Source organism: Pseudorca crassidens, unplaced genomic scaffold (assembly GCF_039906515.1).
Source record: "Pseudorca crassidens isolate mPseCra1 unplaced genomic scaffold, mPseCra1.hap1 Scaffold_64, whole genome shotgun sequence".
NCBI classification, from domain to species: domain Eukaryota; kingdom Metazoa; phylum Chordata; class Mammalia; order Artiodactyla; family Delphinidae; genus Pseudorca; species Pseudorca crassidens.
The window spans coordinates 266,224-281,699 of record NW_027136316.1 but is presented as its reverse complement, the minus strand read 5'-3'; the positions used below and the strand labels follow the sequence as shown (position 1 = coordinate 281,699).

The 15,476-nt window shown below is 45.3% G+C and overlaps 2 long non-coding RNA genes across 6 annotated transcripts in view; one reads left to right on the top strand and one right to left on the bottom strand.

The window, feature by feature from the left end:
• Positions 1–15,476, top strand: part of LOC137218232 (uncharacterized) — a 1,013,945-nt gene that overhangs the window by 831,362 nt on the left and 167,107 nt on the right. The gene's annotated exons all lie outside the window — the stretch shown is intronic.
• The window catches only part of LOC137218228 (uncharacterized), a 53,416-nt gene continuing 49,200 nt past the window's right edge, over positions 11,261–15,476 (bottom strand). For all 5 annotated transcript variants that reach the window (XR_010940539.1, XR_010940540.1, XR_010940542.1 and 2 more), the window contains 3 exons: positions 14,841–14,927; positions 14,444–14,578; positions 11,261–11,725 (listed from right to left, as the gene is read on the bottom strand). This is a non-coding gene — a long non-coding RNA (uncharacterized lncRNA). The remainder of the gene's footprint in view (positions 11,726–14,443; positions 14,579–14,840; positions 14,928–15,476) is intronic.

The following is a 15,476-nucleotide window of genomic DNA, read 5'->3' as shown; positions in this document are numbered from 1 at the left end:
CAGGAGATCTTAATCTGAGGGGCTTAGGGAGCCCAGGGAGCCTGTGGCCTCCCTGAAGTCATGTATAAAATGTGTTTGTGCACAGGTTTTTATTCAAATAAAATTAAATGCCCTGGATTTACCCTTTCAGAATATTTAACACTGTTCCTAGTCTGTAGAGATCCTTGTGCACTGGAGTAGAACATAGCTGCAGTGATTTCAACACATTTCCATTGTGAACAGTACCTAGTAAAGTAAGCTTTCTGAGTCAAGAGCGAGTGGTGGCTGAAAAGGTTTAAAAACATCCTATGAAGTGTCTAGAATCGGGAGTGTTTGATCTGCACTCTACTGGAACATTTTAAGGTCTAATACTTTGTTTTCCACTTGTGAGCAGCTAGGTCAAGTTTTTTTGTTCCCCCAGACAAGAAAACCTAAATATATAAAGTCTATGTGTCTGGCCAGGGTCAAAGGACAAACTAGTTTAGGGATGGTCACAGGCAGACTTTTCTCATTACCAGAAATTAAAGTGGCAAAGAGTATTTATGACACAAACCCTAAACGCATTTAATTATTGGATAATCTCGATCTACAGAGAGGCAAAGTCTCTTCCTGTGGTTATTTGTAAATACTTCATACAGATCTATTTAAATGGCTTTGTGCTCTTCTAGGATTATTCTCCCGTGACAATGGCCAGGACTTAATGCACTTATGCACAAAACTATTTAGGTTCCTGCTCAAGTGTGGTAAACTGGTTAACAACAAACCAAACCAGTGAACTGTGTTTTAAACTGGTTGATGGTGCCACCTACTGTCCTCTCTGTAGAAATGAGCTGGGACTGGAACCTGAGCCTTATCTACTGAGAGCCACAGAAACTAGGATATGAAGGGGAATTAGACTCAAGTCTAATTATACTTTCTAATTATACTCTATTTAGAATGAGTTACATAAATAGTTATATTTATACCCTCTCCCCAACATTCCCAATCTCAGGTTACAGAAAATAAAACATTAGAAAATTATTTTAAATTGTGGCAGATGTAGGAAACAGTATCAGGCTATCATGTGCTTTCTGTAGATGCAGATTATCCAGTACCAAAATGCTTTTAGGGCTCTGCATCAAACATGCTCTTTGCCATTTCAACTCCTAGTGATGTCCGAAGCCCCGAGCCCCCTGAGTAGCGGCCCCTGCTGTGGACTCGACTGTATTTACTTTACACTGTGTTGAACAGATGACAGAAAATAAAAAGCTCTAAAAAGGAGGAAGGTTTCAGGTAAGCAAAAATAGTATTTTAGAATATTGATTTGGGTGTTTTGTTTTTAATGGACCAATCCATGATAGAACAGGCCCAGACGAGTTTTGAAAATAAAATGTATATTTTCTTCCCTGGAGAGACACTGGCAGGCAAGTTAATTAAAACATATGCTTTCTAGGAACCGGGCATAAATTCTCACTTAGTTTAGACAAATAACTGATTTCCAAGCTGGCTTAAACCCAGCGAGTGCTCAAGGAATGTTCTAGTGACTACTGTGCAGTGAGGGTTTTATTATTTGTGCTTCGAGTGTGTTCTGTCTCTAATCCTTAAATAAAAACCCATTCTCTTCCACGTAACTTACTATTTGACTTGACTGTAGGCTGTATGACAAGACATTTCTGTTATCACATGTAAAATTGTGCATGTGTGCGCGTGTTTTAAAATACAAACAGTGTACACTCTTGTTCAAGTTCATCCTGAGTTCCAAGTACACACAAAAAAACCCCTGAATACTTCAGAGGAAAAGTACAATTTCTCATTCACACGTATCAAGGTATCCATGGTTCATTTGTATATATTCTGACAACTTAAAAAAAAATTTTTCAAATATACTTTTATTTACTCACAGATAATAAAGTTTCATTTTTACTTGTCTTAAATACTGTGTGTTGCCTTGCAGCTTGCTTTTGTCGGGTAACAGCATGACTTTGAGGTGTCACGATTTCCTGCTTTGGGGTTTTCCACTGCTATTTGAGAACACTGCAGAAAGCTTTCCACAGAACCACATAACACTGCTATAAGCATATCTAGGTTCATATTTCATTTCTATCTCTCACCTTCATGCTAATAACAATATGCATAATTAAACGTTTCTAAGTTTTCAGAGATAATTTTCTTTAAAGTGAATATAAAGCCCAGTCACCAAGCAGTTTCTGTGGTGTCTTGTCTTATTCTAGCCTCGTCTTGAATTCCTTAAAACTTTGAGGCGAAAACTTCGTTGTAAACTTTAGGTTAAACTGTAGGTTATCTCTAGCGCAGCTAATTCCATTACTGACATCGGTGGTAATAACCCGTTTTCAGATTAATGCTACTAAAAATATCTAGTACATTAATGACAAAAACAAAGTTATTACAAGTCAGTTCTTAGCATGAGGCTTTGGAAGTCCGCAAGAGCCGGGAGCTGCCTGTCCATGTGTAGGGGCTAAGGCGTCTCATCATTTCCCTTCTCCACCATGAAGGGCTGAGAGGGCTATGACTCCGCAGGGATGTCGAGAGGAAAACCCTCCAGCAAGTTCAGTGCCCCTACACTTGACTCTTCCATGCTCGGTCCTGTCCAGACGCTCACATGAGGGCATCTCAGGTGACACACTGAGAATTCAGTCCCATTTGTCTTCTCACAGTCCCACCAGCACACTGGCTGGGTCATGAAGCTCTTTTGGGAGAGTTATAGCCTGATGGCCAGGAGAGGACACAGGGGCAGCTGGTCTGCACTCTTTCCGAGCAAGGCGGCAACAGTTGTTTATTTGTTGGGCTCTCTTTTCTGCATGTGTAGAATTTATTCAGCATAATCACAGGGACGTTGTAGTCATGCTGTCACACACACACACAAACACAGATATTGCACCACATCCATGTGGAGCCCAAGTGCATTCCATCTGAGACTTACTTATATGCTTTTATGTGCCACAGCCCACCTTTTATATAATACATGTTTCAATGCCAGTTGCTGTGTTGACTTTCTCAGCATCATCTGCAGACATCTTCACGACTGCAGCACCCAGAGCAAGCTGTTTTCCTTCTGCCTCAATTGCAACAATCCTATCTGCTGAAGCGGAGCAAAGCTTAGCTCCTCGAGAAGCTAAGTGTAGACACGTGATATCAACTCCTTTGAGTACAAATTTGATGGCTCCTTTATCCACCTGTTGGTGTGGAAAAAGGGTCTTTTTTTATCTCTTTCTGTGTGGAATAACCTTGGGGTTGGATAAAAAGACCCTCTCTTTTTCTAAATAGAATAACTCTCCAGTCACTGTAAAGATTTCTTTCTGTTCATAGCATACCACTCTTTTAACTGGTTCCTTCTTAGGCACGATTGGATGAAGCCATAGTTCAATGCCTGGGAATGGTTCTACTTGTTCTTAATACCCATCATAGCAGGTTTTCCACTGGCTGTAGCTGAACACATTTTCTTTTTAATCAAATTTCTTGAATATGTTTCAAGGTGAAGGGGTGATGATAGGGAAGGGCCGGGAATGGCGAAAAATAGACTTAGCAAGGATCCCGCAGACCCCCTACACCTGGAAGGCAAAAGGGATGGTGGCAGCTGGGGTCGTTACTCACAGGTGACGCATCTGGATGCAATTTTCCAGCTCTGGTGAAATCTCACTCCTTCTGCTCCTTCAACTACTTCCTCCGACTATTCATATGAGCACTGAGGCAATTTGTGGTGTTCTTTGGGGTTACCACTTTCTCCCTAGGGCTGGTAGCTGAAAGGGTGGAAGTTGAGCAGTAAGAAGGGACCAAGCACTCATTCTCATTGCAAGAACAGGATGGACGGGCGGCACCTGGTCTACACAGGGACGGTTGGCCATTTCTGCAGGCTCACAGGGATCAGAAGAGTGTGGGCTTCAACGCTCAGGGGCATCCTCCTGAATTCCAGTACCAAGTTAGGGTCCCTCTCACGGCGCTAACGTCCCACGGGCTAGCAGACCTCTGGTGAGTGGCTGACTAACCTCGTCTGGGACTTGGAGCCTGGCTACTTTAACTAATAAATTGTTGATGAAAATAATCAATAAACAATCTATAATAGGAATAGAAAAGCATCTGATTTGAGCCAAACTGTGGACTACAGCCTGGAAGACAACCGCTAAAATAGCTCTGATGACCTGTCTCAGGTAAGCATGGTTTTCAGCAAAGTTTTATATATTGTCAGAACAAAGAACATTAAACAAGTCAGGGATACTTTCCTTTAAGGTTTCAGGGAAAAAACAAAAACAAAACAAACAAACAAAAAACAGATCAGCTCATACACAGAGAGTCAGCATGGCCTTGGCACCTGGGAAATGAGGCTTATTATTGAAGGAGCTTCAGGATTGGCGTCCCAGGAAGGGAGGCATTTCATCTTTATTTTTAACATGTACATTCTTTACTTCTGGTCAATGCACTCTTTTCTTTAATAATTAAAGCAGAAGCACAATGTATGTTTGATAGGCCACACGCAGGCTATTCTAGTATGCATAACACTCAAGTTAACTCCTGTATAAGCCAGACGACGTCCCCATACCTCAATATGTGAAAATATCTTTGTCAAAATCCTGGGTCTGGGTGGGGGGTTCAACTTTTTCTGTTTTCTTTCTACCCGGAAGGTCCTCTTCTTGTTTCGATGGTGACTAGCAATTACTACCCTGTCACCTGTGAGAGTTTGCACACCTGGACCATCGCCTATTCCAGACACTATGGGTGCCCCACCTAGCCCGTGGAGGGGTCCTTGCTACTTCCAACTGTGGAGCAGTCTAGCTCCCAATTCCCTCTCATCACTGCTTCCCCACCGTCACATGTCAGTTTCTCTGGAAGGAAATGTTTACATGGATTTTGGCAAGCAGAGTGCAACTTAAGTGTCAACCTCTGTGATAGGGCAGAGAGGGAGCCGTATTGGCCAGATGACATAGTTGAACAGGTGTCCGGCCCCGAGGAAGCCTTGGCTCAGCCCATGGGGGCTCTGAAGCATATGTGGCCATCACAGGTGTTGTAAGTGCCTCTCTGCACTTGACCATTGGGTGTGGTAGCCCTGAGAGGGACCCATGCATGGGTGACGCTGCCTGAGGGGATCTTGGCTGGAAGTTGCCTGTTGATGGCACTCCAGCACCTGGGCAGTGAGTGTTTTCTGGGCCAGATGTGTGGGTGGCACGTCTGTGTGCACCCTGTGTGGTGCTCTATATATTAGAGATGAGTAAGTGGGGAACACGTTAGAGATATTTGTCTTGTCATCTTCACCCTGCTGCACCACCTAACATGCTACACTACCTGATTCTGGTGGTAAACAGTCATGATGATTAAATTTCTTTAACTTCATTTTGAATTATTATTGTAAAATAGATTGTTTCCTAATATTTACTACATATTCTTGTAACAAAATCTCACTATTATCAGTAAAATTAGTTTAGGTTCATTGTGAGTTGTTACCCTGGAGGCTATTGAAATAATGAGGATTCTATTTTCTCACATTGTATAATCTAAGTAGATACACGCTGTTGATGCAGGCACACAGAGGGGCACATCTGGGGGAATATATTAAACAAACGTGACATTAAACACACTTTAGGTAAAGACATCTTGGGGCCTTGGGCCAAATACCACTAAGGGATGGAGGACTTCGAGTCAGCTCTGCACAGAAGTATCCAAAAATAGCCTGAATATACTACACAAGGAAAGCCTATTCTTTAGTTTGTCATAATTCCATCACTGGGCAAGTCTTGGTGAGTCTTTTGTTGGTGTCGTTTTTGTTCTCCTTGCAATCTACTGGTGCCACTTGAGAAAAAATTTTCAGCTGAGGAATTTTTCCTCAATCCCCTATCTCCAGAGGACTAATGGATGTAACCAGAGACATTCTGGGTTGTCACGCCTGAGGAGATGCTAGTGGGTAGAGGCCAGGGCTGCTGCTCAACATCACAGAATTCACGGGACAGCTCCCACAGCGAGAAGTTATCCAGCTCAGAATGTCGTTAATCCCCAGGTTGAGAAATCTTGCCCTAGAGCAAGAGCAAAGGGCTTAAATATCACAAAGTGTGCCTTCTGAACTTTTTGAGCAGAGTATTGGACTAAAACCTCTATACAAAAAGTGAATAGACTTGTTGAGGTTAGTGCCACTGTGACAACTCTTGTTGAAAGTCACCCCCACGTGATACTATACCTCTCATGAGCTTTCAGTGTAGTTGAGCTTTAAAAGCCTGACACAAGACTGGAACAACTTTGGTCTTTCTCACTTGGTCAATGCAAAACTCTAGGAGGAGACGCTAAAAGGATCATATTATCAGGGGGAAAGCAACATGCAGATGAAACAAGCTGTGAGAGCTTTAGCCCCCACCACAGGCAGTGAGGTCTCCGGAGCTCAGCTGCAGTCACAAGCTGTGTGAAGCAGCTTAGGAGTAGATGCTTGTGCAGTTTAGCCTCCTTGTCCCCAATAAATATTCATTCAATGCCTGCTACATGCCAGACATGGATATGTCACAGCCCAGTCTCAAGCAGCACCGCTGTAAGCCTGGACACTCAGGACGTGTTATAGGTTCTGTGATAGACACCAGAAGCAGCCTCAGTTGAGGAGAGCACAGAACACAGACTAGCCACTGCAGAGGATCTAATTTGTAAACCTTGCAGCTACAAGGGTCCTGCTCACGTGTGAAGCCAAAGAAGTGCCTGATGAATGGCTGATATCCTTACACTGAGTTTACCAAGAAAAGCTGCCCGTCTGGGGGGCTGAGAGAGCAGCCCTGTGAAGGATGTGGTAGAGCTGCCTCCACAGCTGCCTGGTCCCACCGCCCACACTGGGCCAGCTTCCTCACCTCACCTCTCACTTCGTTCATCTTTTTGGCTGAATGAATACATGTCTCTATTTGACTTTTCTCTGGCATTTCTCATTTGTCTGGATGGTTAATCAATAACATTTTAAAAGTAGTCGGACACTTTTGACCATATTAGGTATTTTGCAGGTGTTTCTACCTTTAGTCCCTGTTTACTCTGCCATCTGGAATACAATGACAGCTAATAAATTTCGCAGTGACCAATCTTTGCAAATCTGAGTAGAAATTAGAAACCTCTAAAGCTGTAGTAAATTGAGTGTATGAGAATAGGCTCAATGAAGTTCTGAATATATTTAGTCACGCCAACCTTATCAGGAGAGCTTTTTTCTTATTGTATTTTTGGGCTATATCTTAAAACAACGCACAGCCTGTGCTTAGGTGGCTAGCCTTAGCAAACTACAATAGGTGCTACCATGCACACCCGGGGAAAGTCAGAGTCGCCTTTAGTTGTCCTGCACATCCGACCACCTGGCGAGGGGAGAATAACAGCAGGGAAAGTCTCCAGTGACAGCAGGTACCCAGTTATCACAGCTCTAAAAGGAGGAAGATGGGGCAAGGCCAGCTCACTGGCTGCAGGGAAGGTGCTTACGACTGGCTGTGGCCCCCAGCCAACCTGATAGCAGGCCTGAGAGTCTCAATGAAGGGAAAGAAAAGAGAGACAGGAGGGAGGAGAACAGTGGGGGAGGGTTAAATTCACCTCCAGATGTCCAAAAACAAGTGTCACAGCAGAGACTGGGGAGGAGAGGGGGTCCGGTGGGAGGAGCCGGTGAAGAAATACCTGGAGGAGGCTTCCTCCCCTCTCCACTCCAGATGGGGCACACGGGGCGGGCGACAGTGTTTACATCCACTCTCCTCACTAAGAATGTGCACTTCAAGCTGGTCTTGAGAACACACCTCATTCTTCACTGTGACTGCAGGTTGGGTCTTCTCTGCCCACCTCCCCCTCACATTTCACTTTGCCCTGAAGTCTTCATTTTTTCAGGCAAACAGTCTGGCTCAGTGGGAAGAGCTGAGCACCCAGGAGGCAAATCCTGACTCACAGGTGTAATATATATTCATATTAATAGCTTATTTATATATATTAATTTAATTTATTATAATAAAATAATACTATATAAATAAATGTACATATAATGTAAATAAAATGTTAAATATGATATACTAATATTATTTTAATATAATAATATTTATTAATATATCAACACTATATGTTCATATTAATCATACATAGGCTAATTTATTTAGTGACATCCTTGGCATGAAGAAAAGCGAAGACTATAGAAATCAGAAGAACTGAGAACTTTGAAGATCTTTGAGAGAACTCCATGCCCACGATGTAAATGGAGAGAAGTATGTGAAGGGCTCCTGGCCAGGACTGCTCACAGAGATATTCTAGGCTCCTTGTTTACTGGGTCAAGAGTGAATCAGGGTGCCCCAGATGTCTGGATAAAAGCAGGAGCCTAGGGTCCAGGGGCCAGCCCCCGTGGACAATGCCTGTCCTTCTTTCACCACATTGCAGTGGCCCAGCCCGCCCGCACATCACCTCCTCACTTACACTCCTGTGAACAAACGTTACCACTTCTCCTACACAATGAAGTGTGCGTGTTGCAGAAGAATTGGCACCTACCAAATAGCGACGAACATCTTGACACTACGGAGAGAGGGAGAAGGAGAGATAGATGGACAAATAGGTAAGCATGCCACAGTTTTAGACTATAATGTAAAATTTATGAAAATAGAAAGTAATGTTAAAACTCTTTAGCTCTCCTGCTTCCCTGGGGACGAAGTGGTTGCGAGTCTGCCTGCCGATGCAGGATATACGGGTTTGTGCTCTGGTCCGGGAAGATCCCACATGCCGCAGAGCGGCTGGGCCCGTGAGCCATGGCCGCTGAGCCAGCGCCTCCGGAGCCTGCGCTCTGCAACCGGAGAGGCCCCAAAAGTGAGAGGCCCAGGTAATGCAAAAACAAAAACAAAAACAAAAAATCTCTGTAGCTCTCAGCTTTTATTTTTACCAATGCCTTCATTAAACAATTTATCAGTCATCTAAGTACAGTAGATTCTAAATCATAAAATAGGATTTTAATTTTGAAGTACTGTAGTTTTCTACATTACCAGAATGTACCTTCAAATCACCCAATGTCTTCTTAACCAAAGCAGACATTTGTTGTATCTTCAAAGACCCTGTCAGAATGTTCCCAGGAGATTAAAGAGGAGTTTCCTGGAACATCGTCTGCCCTTCCCCTGTTGCCAGAAGTAAGAGTGTTTATTAGTTTTGAGAGAGCTTGGTGAACTGGTTCAGTTCCTACACATGCAGAAATTGCTTGCTGACCAACATGCTCCACTAGGTTCAGCCTCCAATTGAATGTGCCCTAAATCCCGAGCCACTAAGCAGGCCAAGAGCCTCGCTGTCCCATTACCCCCTCTGCTTCCACCCACCAGAGTCATGGGCCCACAGGATGCAGAATAGACTGGACTCTAGCCCGCTCATCTCCTCCTACCTTTCCCCACTCGCAGGCCCAGAGAAACCAAGCTCTTTCCCCTGACTTAAGGAGGAAGGAGATCCAGCAACAGTGCCAGAAGAGGAACATGGGAGGGGCCCCTGCACTACCAGAGGACCATGGACTCGTCATGTAGGTTTGAGTGGAACATGGTAGCTGGTCTAAGAGACTCAGGACCTGACACCTATGGGACTTCCCCTGCTGTACAGACTCAGAAACCGTCTGTGGGCTGTGCGAGCTGAGGAATGGTGGGGGCACTTGGATGGACTGGAGGTAGAGGGGAGGGTTTTCCCTGTTGCAAAGCACAGGCTGTGGTCTTTCTGGGCTGGAAATATTGACAGCTCAGCACCTAATGGAGGGTGTTGGTTGGAGGTCTCCTGGTAGTAGAGTTTCTTAGGGAGGTGAGAGGAGATTCTGGGAGGATGCAAAACACCTCCAAGAGCCTTGGACCACACACCCAGCCTTCTGACCCCAGCGGTGGAAGGTAGCAATTTCTTATATTTAAAGCTGTCCCAGGTCAGGACAGCCGATTTCCCAGGGCCTGAACAGTGAGGAATACAGGTGGGTGTTGCTAATGATGAGCAGTGTCCCTGAGCAGAGGACAGATGAGGGTTCCCGAACAGCCAGAACAAAGGCTATTGAGTCAGCAAGACAGTCATGAAGGGGGTGAGGCAGACACCATGCTGGAACTCACAGCAATCTTTGCCATTGAATAAGCAAAGTGAAGTGTTGGAAGAGGGAAGGGAAGATGGAGGACTGTGCGGGGCAGGCACACAGGTGAGCGTGCATGGAACACATAGAACATCTTAGTTCCTTGGAGGGTTTTTATTGAGAAAATAAGGACAGGTCCATGAAGCAGCCCTGAAATATGGATGGTCTAGAAAGTCATTTACTTTTTTCTTGTCAAGCTTTACCTCTTCCGGGTGGAAAGAGAAAAAGAGAAAGAAAGGAAGGAAGGAAGAAAAGAATGACAAGAGATGTCCCTAAGTGTTCACTGGTTCTCCTCCATAGGGGCCTGTCCTTGACCTCAGCAGAATATGCCCTCAGGAGACCAGCACTGTACCTCATGTGACCCCAGGGTGACTGCAGGTCCCAGGGCACTGCTTCCTTGTCCCAAGCACAACAATTTGCCTGGGGGCAGCTGCCCTCTTCACTAGAGTCTATCCATGTCCGGGGTTCTTTTTGCTACAATGAGGGGCACTAATAGTGGGATCATGGTCATGATGGATGACGTTCGGTTTTCCAAGGAAGGGCAGCATGGCTGGGCTTGTGTCCTCTGGGCCTACTGGAAGCTCCAGGTGAGTGGGGGTATGTTGGGGCCAGGCAGGGAAGCAGTACTTAATGTTAGTCAACTGTAGACTTTAAATGGTTAAAATTGAAAATATATATTTTCCAAAAAAAAAAAAAAAAAAAAACAACCTCCAAAAACCCTGGTGCCATGTGAATGTACGTGAAATCTTATGGATTAAAAAGAAAAATTCTTAGGCCAAACGAAGGAGTACATTACTGATACATTCTAAAACATGAGCCTCAAAAGCATGATATTCAGTATAAGAAGCCAGACATAAAGGGCACATATTGTATGATTCCAGTCACATGAAATATTGAGAATAGGCATATCCGTGGAGACAGAAAGCAGATTTGTGGTGGCCACGGCCTGAGCATAGGTGGAATAGAAGAGACTAATGGGGATGGGGTTTCTTTTTGAGGTGATTAAATGTTCTGGTATTAGTGCCGATGGTTGCACAATTTTGTGAATAGATTATAAATCACTTAATTCTACACTTTTCAAAGGGTGAATTTTATGGTATGTGAATTATGTCTCAACTTAAAAAATGGTGATTAATAAATGTGATTTTTAAAATAACATGGGAAACATTATCATGAGTTTTATTTGCTTCCTGCCATCCTAAGCTCTGTAGATATGAAAAAAGACACACACACACACACACCCAAATGAGAACAAGCACTATTTACTGAGAACTTGTCTATAGAGCATGGGGGTCAGCCACCACCACTCACATCAGGCTGAGACTCAGGGCACACATAAGAGTGGGGACACTTTGTGGTGGCAAAAAAAGGAAGCCATGTCCTCCCGAGAGCTTGTGATGAAGGGAGGCTTGAGAGAAGCTGATAGGAAGAGGGGCGTCTTACGTGATTACTTAGGGGAACATATTTGGCCTTCCCCACATTTGGTTCTACATGGAAAGGACTGAAAATTTCGAAGCTGTGAGTCACTGACCAAGTCCTGACCCTTAGGTCCTATTGCTGCAGAGGTTGGAGTCTGGTTTTCCAGATTGGTTGCTGCATGTGTGGGGCAGGGCCTTGTGGCTGGAGGGAGAGTTTCCCAGGCTTCCAGGTGGATTTAGAAAATTCTGCATCCCAAAACCCTCCTTCATCATCTTCAAGCAATCAGATACTCTGTGGATAGAGAAACTTGAATCAATGTTTTTAAAATTAACTGCAAACAGAATTATAAATGACTAATGTACAATATAATGACATACTAAAAGGCAAATATCAATAGAAGAATCAAACAGAATTTTATAAATTCCTTCCAAGAAATGAATATGCTCAATTAAAATCACACACTCCTGAACTTCAGTATTTGGTAGTACATATTTGTGTGAAAAGAATTTTCAAATATGAAATATGCAAACCAGGCAAAATCTCCTTATAAGTGAGCATTAACAGCTGAAATTTTGATGATAAGAACATGTAATAAGCTAAATGGCATCCCCCTTGCAAAAGAATTCCATTTTTCTCATTAGCAGACTTGTATCACAAAAAATTGTACTAAATATATTTTAAAGTTCATAAACATTTTGTGAAAAAAACTGCAAACGATAGTAATTATTACAGTAATGTGAATTTACTGTAAATCTTAGGATTTTTTATTTCACTAATGTTCAATTGTAATGAATCTCACAACAAAAAGAGTGTCAATTCATTCAATTTTTTTCTTGCCTCAATACCGAAATCTGGCCATCTGGTCGACCTTGCCGCTGCAGACGCCAAGTGACGTGCAACTCGTGTGAACCTCAACAGGAAGTATCCAGATCGCACACGGGCGAAGGCGCACCGCCACACCGATGACAGCCGTTCTCGACCCAGGACACCATCGGTCCCATTTCTTGCCCTGGAGGGTCCTCCCCTCTGCCCGCGCGTCTGTAGGCCGTTCACTGTCTGCAGAGCTTCTTCAGACAAGCTCCCGACAACAATGCCCACCCGGGACCGCGGCCAGGCTCGTGTCTCCTCCCGACCATCACGTATGCCCCGGCCAGTCCCTGTTTCCCAAATAGAAATGACTACGACTTAGGACCACCGAAGCCTAGGAGGAACTGCCGCCCCTCCATGAGCGCCCTACACGCTTGCCCTCGACAGTCGGCGGTGAGGGGACCTGAACAGGTAGGAAACGCAAGCGCCACGCTGACGAGGCGACCAAGGAGTGGGGACGGGAGGTCCCTGCGTAGACGTCGTTTCAATCTGGCGGGTGGCTCCCGTCTGTTGAGCCGCATCCCGTGCCCCTTCCTCGGGGCAAGAACCGCCCCCGTGACCGCCTCTCCTGGATGCCGGAGAAAATGAAGTGGACCCGTTGAGCAGCCCCACCGCCTCGACAACACAGGGCTGTAGCCGGGCCCCCAAGGCGGCGAGGACGCAGCGACGGATCGTTCCACACGGAGTACGACGTCGGGCACAGACATCCTCTCCTGGTTGCCCGTGGAAGGGTAGGAGGTATCGGGGGGCCAAGGGGCATCAGGGAGTGCTGGTCGACCGGCGCAGACCTCCCCCCAAAATTTCGAGGGAGCTCAGTGTCGGCCCCAGAGCACACTTCTCTCCACATTCAATCTCCGGTAAGACAGGACGCGCCCACCACTCCGCACCACCGGGATGGTCGCTGCCTGCGTCGCCGGCCTCCCGGAACTCTGGCCTGCGCCTGGCGGGCGAGTCACATACCTCGCGAAGGTCGCCAAAGCTCAGGAGGGAAGGGACAATATAAAAGCGTCCGCCAGGTGGCTCCCGACAACGGGCTCGTACGTCAGCGTGATGGATTCTGATCGCTGGCCGGCGAGGGATCAGCTCCGACCGCCCAAACGCTCGAGATCGTCTCGGGCCATCCGCCTAGGAGCTCCCTGTTGGTTAGGCTCGGCCTGGCATGACGCGACCCCAGCAGCGGGCGGGGCTGGGAAGATTTGGGCAGGAGGCTGCCGCGAAGGAGAGGCGCTCCTCACGCTAATGTGGAGAATTCTGCAGTCAGAACCCTGACTCAGAAGACTTGGGTTCCCTTAGTGCCCAGCCTGTTACCTCCTTATCAGGAGACCTTAGCAATTCACTTGGTTGCTCCAATTATCTCTGCCCACCCTACACCTGTGCAGCTCTTCTCTCCATGAGTCTAGAGCTGCTTTCCCAAAGAAGACATCCCCATGCCATTGCAGGTAGGAGCCAAGGAGAAAACTGAACATTTGCAGCTGGACCTATTACATAAATTTTATGTATCCAACACAGGAAGATACAAGACTGAGAGGGTCTTATAACTTTAGCACCACATGAGCATAGTTTTCATGAAACAGTGATGCACACTCGGCAAGTCCAGGGGTGTCAGGAAGAAGAAACAAACAGACACACACACACACACACACACACACACATCCCCGGGTCTAATAGGAACACTTACCAGGGCTGGCAATGGTGGGAGCAGAAAGCCCATTGTTCCCACCTCTGGGGTTCCCTGGGCTAGAATCCCAGCTCATTCAGGCAGATCCTGGTTGTTTTACTGATGTATCTGTGTGGGAGTGAGGTCTTGGAGCTCCCCAGACTGTCATTTGCTGCCCAGTGCTCTACACTTTGTTCTATGTACTATGCCCCTTCTCCTCCATACACAGTCACAATTAAGAAAATAAGAATCTGCAGACATTGCATTCAACTTTCTAATTTGAATGAAGGTTAACAACACAAAGGAACAGAGTTATGTGAATAACTTTGCTAAGGAACTTACATTTATCTTTATAAAACTATCAAAATGTTTATGAGTAGTCTGTAGAAAGTTAAACATTTTAAAATTAGGAAAAATAATTGATTCTTTATTGCTATCTCTCACCAAGCGTCCATTCACCCCAGCACCTATAACACAGGACTCACCTGATGAAACGCTTGCTCCCCACTGACGTAGAGATTTCTGTTCTGAGTCATTCTCTATCCCCTGTGTTCACCGCATTCCTAAGTCCACTGCAGCCAGTAACATGATGAAGGAGGCCACTGAGCCCAAGGGATGACCTTTAAAAAAAGAGAAGGTAAAAACCTCTCCCGTCTTCTGTGAGGTCACAGCCTTAATGGAGGCTGGAGCAAGTGAAAGTAAATGTTCGGAAAGAGAGTGTTTCTACATTGGTCCCTGACCTGCCATATCCCTAAAAGGGTGGTGAACATAACTGGCGTTAATATTTCCTGGGTGCACTTAGAAGATCTGGACCCAAAGTAGAAACCTGACCACTTGGCAAAAGATGGATCAATTCAGGAATCAAAATAATTTTTTTCTCACCTGTTGTTTCATTATCAGGAACTCTGCCACCATCTGCGCTCCTCTGCATCCTTATGCAGGGACAATCCGGAAATCAAGCAGATAAATCTGAAGAAAGAGAAAACAGCCATGAGAACCCAGCCTTTCAGAGTATTGTTAGATATATCAAGCATCAATCCCCAACCACTCAGCTGGGAGTGACCCCTGCCACCTTACCCACAGGCATGCGCAGACAGAAGGAACGCTTTTTCCTCCCATGGTCAAGAACAAGGCTGCATTGGCTACTCGGCATGTAGGGAGAATATAATATCCTCATTTTGCAGAAAACAATGCAAGTTATGGGGTGTTATACTTTGATTGGACTTACTGTTCAGAGTTATTAGTTTATTAATATTCAGTTCCTAGGATTAACACTAATTCCCAGGTAACCCTTATCATGGTCTCCTGGAGAGTCCTGTCTCCACAGCAAGGACACCTCTCACAAAATTCTTATTTAATAATTCTTGGTGAAAGACACCATCATTTGTTCTCCAACACCAATTACAGGCCTTTAGCACCCCTGGTGCACCCACCACCACCCCGGATGCCCTTGCCCTTAGTCACCTTGGTTCCTCCCCATGTGGGAATCAGTAACATCAGAGACTCAACCCTAGCTCT